Raw genomic sequence first — 6000 nt, forward strand, 5'->3', positions numbered from 1 at the left:
AGATTGTGGTGTGACCACACGACATTGGAGGGAGCTTCTTCTCTTTCTCTGTCTCTCCATCTCTCTCTGGCGCACACACCCTCTGGCAGTTAAAAAAATACATAAAAAGAAAGCAAGTTCAGGACACCAAACCAGCAAACCAGCTTGTATATCATCTGTCTCCATGTAGGATTCCTTACTGCTACCCCAATTCCAATTCCTACCCACATCCATACCTCCTAGACATTAATTTAGGGTGGGGGGGGCTTCTCCGTAAATATGCACTGAAATTCAAATACTCCATGGGAGAATTTTTTTTTTTTAGTGGCTGTGTAGTATTTTTTCTATTATCAATTCTCTAGGTTATTTCTGATCAGAAATTACAATTATTTTTACTTTTTAAATTTATTTTTTAAGGAATTATTTTATTGAGACCAGCAGTTAGCATAATGGCTATGTCACTTAACTCCCATGTAGTTGACAAGTCCCGGACCCGGTGGCTTAAACTCACACCAGGAGCCTGTGCATGCATGCCCAAGATCCCGAGAGGAGAATAAAGGAGAAAGGATTGTGGCATGGCCATACCTCCCTGGGGGATGATTTCTTGCTTTCTGTCTTTCTGTCTCTCTGTCTCTCTGTTTTTCTGGCTAGTGCACACACCCTATAGCAAAAACTTCTCCAAAAAAAAAAAATAGAAAAGAAAAGAATTATTTTATTTAACTTTATTTATTTTATTTTAATTTGACCAGAGAGGGACAGTGAGAGAGGGAGAGAGATGGAAAGTGAGAAAGCAAGCCACCAGAGCTGGGCCTCAAACCATGGTCAGACACATGGTAGTTCAGTCCCATGCCTCTAGCCACCACACCACCTGCTGGTCCCTATTTTTTATGTTTAAGGAATTATTCTTTTTTATTATTATTATTCAATTTGACCAGAGAAAGAGAGAGAGAGAAAGCAAACTGCCAGGTCCAGGACTCAAACTGCAGTCAGTCATGTGGGAGTCTAGCGTCTTAACCACCATGCCACCTGTTGGCCCCCAAACATTATAATTATTAAAGTGATAAAATGTTCATCCTTATTCCTGTGTCTTCATGTACTTATGTAAATATTTCTGCAGACAAAACTTAGAATGGGATAATAATAATAATAATAATCTAATCTCAAGGAAGAGTCACTAGTGGGTAGAGATTTTGGATTCTAAAGAAGATGGAGAATTGACTCCCATATAGTTGACCACAGTTTGAATCCTGGACCTGGTGGCTTAAACTCATGCCAGTCACGTGTGTGTGCATGCCCAAGATCCTGAGAGGAGAATGGAGGAGAAGGGATTGTGGCATGGCCATCCCCCCGGGGGGTGATTTCTCACTTTCTGTCTCTCTGTCTTTCTGGCTAGCGCACATGCCCTATAGCAAAAATCTCTCTCTGAAAACAAGAAAAAAAAAAGAGAGAGAGAGAATATTGGATCTGAGGTCAGTGTTATAAAATAGAAAATTTCACCAAATCCTATTATACTTGTTCTGGTTTGGCGAAGGCTGACAGTGGTTTGGGTCCCAGATCTGGCAGCTTGCTTTCTCACTTTTACTCTCTCTCTGTCTCTCTCTGGTTAACTTTTTAAAATAAAATAAAATAATGACAATGAATACAATTAAATAAAATAAGTTTTATAAAAAGAAAGAAAGATTTTTGCTATCAGGCATGTGTGCTCGTTAGAGAGACAAAAAGTGAGAAATCACCCCTCAGGAGGAAAGGCCACATCACAATTCTCCTTCATTCTCCTCTGGGGACTTTGGGCATGCATGCACATGTTTCAAGCTGCCAGGTTTGGGACTTGAACTGCAGTTGACCCTTAAGGAGTCCAGTGACATAACCATTATGCCATCGACTGGTCCCAAAATAGACTTTAATTTTTTTTAAAGAATTATCTTATTTAACTTTATTTATTTGTTTTCTTATTTTTAATTTGACCAAAGAGGGACAGAGTGAGAGAGCGCGAGAGAGAGAGAGAGAGCAAGCAAGCCACCAGATCCAGGACTCAAACTGTGGTCAGCCATGTGGAAGTGTCCAGTGCCTTAACCACCACGCCACCTGCTGGTCCCATAGACTTTAATTTTTAAAGGAGTTTCAGGTTCACAACAAAGTTGGGAAGGTGTGGAAGTGTCCTGGGTAAGCCCTGCTCCACCTGGGGTGTGTGTAGCCTTCCCCATCATCAACATAGGGAAACTCTCCAAGTGTCCGTATCTCAATGTGAATTGCTTCAAGCAGCTGATCAGCATACTTTCTCCTAGCACCTTGAAGAAGAATTTAATTTAGGAAGTAGGAGGAAGGGAGTGTAATTTTAGAATTTGAGGCAATGTAGAAGAAGAAATTTGTATTAGAACTCTTTTTGTTTTATTCTTTTTCAAGAGAATAAAGAGAGAGAGAAACATCCCAAACAGTCTCTACACCACGATTCACCCCGTGTCAGCCAGCCCAGATCACTGGCATTCACGGTGAACCCTGCATGCACAGAGAATCCTGGGATGCAAGCCCAGAACCTTTCCCTTCTAAGTCCAGTGGCGTTACTACAATGCCATCCCCTGGCCCCAGGGACTCCTCTTTGTTTAGAATTATTTTATGTAACTTCATTTATTTATTATTTGTTTATTTGAATTTGACCAGAGAGAGACAAAGTGAGAGAGAGTGGGAAAAAGTGAGAAAACAAGCTGCTAATTCTCCGGGACTCAAACCACAGTCGGACATGTGGGAGTACAACACCTTTGACCGCCATGCCACCTATCAGTCCCCCCACCCCCAGGGACTCTTCTTATGGTGACAAAAACTGACTTCAACTAGATGAGGCAAAAAGGGGGACTTTTTGGCTGTCTCTCATAACTGTGGAAGGGGTATAGTTGGAAGTAAAGGATATTTGGAACCAGGAGCTCCAAAGCCACCAACTGTCTTTCTCGTCGCTCTGTTTCTCTCAACATGAAGCTTTATTCTCTCAGCATAGCTTCTTTCACAACAAGGAGTAGAACTGTCGACAGCTCTCCCACCTCAGCTGTCACAGCTTTGCCACTAGACAGACTCAAGACTTCATTTTTTGGCTAAGCTCCAAGTCAAAAAGTCCTGAGAGTGGAGGCTAGTTAACTTGCGTTGTGACTGGACCTCACTTAGACCAGGGTATGGTCAGTACATGAAGTAACTCTGATTGGCCTAGTTGGGGTCATGTTCTTACCCAAAGTCATCGATTTTGACATAATGCAGCATTTATAATAACTTGGCAGCTCCCTTTGAACCATGTGGCTGCAATTGGAAAAAGAACATGTTTCAGAAGAAAAGAGGTGCCACCTCCTGAAGAAGCAGGGAGGAGGACTGACCCTACACATATGAGATATCCACCAGAGCGGCCTGGGTGGGTTATTCCATGACAACCTTGGGCAACGTGAGACCCCTGGGGGAGGAAGAGGGACAGAGATGCAGAGTTGAGTGTAGCAAAGACAAACTCTGAATACGTGGCTTTTTCAAGGCCCTAGTAATCCTAACAGCCCTACGTAGCTCCCCCACCCCTGCCCTGTAAGTCACCCCAGGCTTCTGCTTCTGATCGTCTCGCCAACCAAGTACGTACTCAGCTGGACTCCATGGAGGCTTCTCACCTTCTGCTATTCAGGTACTTGTGAAGGAAGCATACCCAGTTCTTTCTTTTCTTTCCTTTTGTTTTCAATTGAACAGTTTAAAACTTTTATTTTATGTACGAAGAGCTAGCATGGGGGCCAGCAGGTGGTATAGAGGTTGAGGCAGCTGGATCTCACATGGCTGACTCCATGGTTTGAGTCCTGGACCTGGTGGTTTGAATATCATGCCAAGCACATGTGCATGTGTGCCCCAAATCCTAAGAGAATGGAAACGGGGTTGTGGCATGGGCACCCCCCTGGGGGGCGATTTATCTCTCTCTGACAAGCACAAGCACACGCACCCTATAGCAAAAAAAAAAAAAAAACTATGAATATCCAAAAATATTGGTAACAAATATATGTCGGGACCAACAGTTGGCATAATGGCTATGTCGCTGGACTCCCATGTAGTCAACCGCGGTTCGAGTCCCAGACCTGGTGACTTGGACTTACGCTGGGCGCATGTGCATTTGTGCCCAAGATCCAGAGAGGAGAATGGAGGAGAAGGGATTGCTGTGTGGCCACCTCCCTGGGGGATGATTTCTTGCTTTCTGTCTCTCTGTCTCTCTCTGTCTTTCTGGTGAGTGCACATGCCCTATAGTAAAAATCTCTCTAAAAAAAAACCCAAAAAACAAATATGTCAAAATCTTTACAGGAGTTAATTTTGTTTTGTTTTGTTTTGCCATAGGGCATGTGCTTTCTGGGGAGAGAGAGAGAGAGAAAATGAGAAATCACCCCTTGAGAGGAATTGGTCACACCACAATTCCTTTTTCTCCATTCTCCTCTTGGGATTTTGGGCACACATGCACATGTGCCCAGCGTGATTTCAAGCTGCCAGGTCCAGGACTTGAACTCTGGTTGGCCATGTGGGAATTCAGCACCTTAACCACCACACTACCTGCTGGTCCAACAAGGGTTAATTTATTTTGAGTGATGGGGAAATAGCTGATTATTTTCCTTTCTTATTTTTTCAATTCTCCCTTACTGAATAAAATATTAAATAAAAAATAAAATTAACTGTGGTAATGGAAAAATTAAAGCTGAAGAATTAAAGCTAAAAAGGATTTTAACCAATAGAATAGGTTAACCATCTTTTTCTGCATCATCAATCTCATATTCTTGCATTTTCAGCTACTAGGCCTAGAATTTCTCTCTCAGTCGCTCATTTTTAACTATATTCTTCTTAGTACAGTGCTAATGGCATGAAAATCTCAGGAGGAAAGATGTGAATCTGACCTTGTAGCATGTCTTGACTTTCCAGAATAATTTTAGATTCAGAACTGATTACATATTATCACTAACTAGCAATGATTCAGCTCTTTGAGAAAGTAGAATTTTAATGTCTATTTCTATTAATATCTTGCATTTTTAATATGCTTGTAGAGCAGATTATCTTAGAATCCATAAAATCTATGGTAAAACTTTTTTGGTCATGAAAGTCTTTGATGGATCCAGCAAATGCTCTGTACCCGCTTTGAGCCCTCAGACGTTTTAGTGCTCACGTGGCTGATACTGTCTGAGCTACAGAATTGTCCAGGGCAGGGAGTTTTGTCTGCTTTATTAATTTCTAGACCTTTCTCCAGTTCCTAGCATAGTAAGAGGTTACATGGAAAGTTCTCAATAAGGGGACGGCAGGTGGCATGGTGGCTAAGGGCACTGGACTCACACAGGGCTGGTGCAATTCGAGTCTTGGACCTGGTGGCTTGCTTTCTCATTTCCCCTCTCTCTCTCTCACTCTGTCTCTCTCTGGTCAATTTAAAATAAATAAATAAGGTTAAATAAAATAATTAAAAATTTAAAAAACAAAAAAAGAAAGCTCTCAGTAAGTGTTTGTTGAATAAATAAATGTATTTGAAGTATTTAAGAAATCTTTACCTGTGCATTGTTTAACTTAAGACAGTTCACTTCCTCTCTGGGGAGAATCTCTAATGATATGGATAATGAAGCACCAGGGACCTGGACAGTAGGCTGATCAGACCAGGGTCTCATATCCGCTGGGGGAGTGGGAGGCAATACTGAGGTTGGAGTGAGACCCACTTACAGCAAAGAATGGCCAAGCTCATAGAGGCAGAGAGCAGAATGGTACTTACCAGGGGATGGGAGAAGAGAAAACAGGGTTGGTCACTTGATCCCGTCAAGGGTGGGAGGATAGTGAAGTGAGGTGAGGTCTCTCTGAGCAGATCACATTTCAGTTGGGACCTGAAAAGTCAGCACAGAGGGAGAGGAGAAGCAAAATTTCCAGAACAAAGGACGCTGATAGGAAGCTCAGAGACCAAGAAGAACACAGTTCACTCCAGAACTAAAGGGAGGCTGATGTGACTGATGCAGAGCAAAAGAAGTGTTATGTGAGAGGACGCTGGTGGTTTAGCAG

Source organism: Tupaia chinensis, unplaced genomic scaffold (assembly GCF_000334495.1).
Source record: "Tupaia chinensis unplaced genomic scaffold, TupChi_1.0 Scaffold000023_1, whole genome shotgun sequence".
NCBI lineage: Eukaryota > Metazoa > Chordata > Mammalia > Scandentia > Tupaiidae > Tupaia > Tupaia belangeri.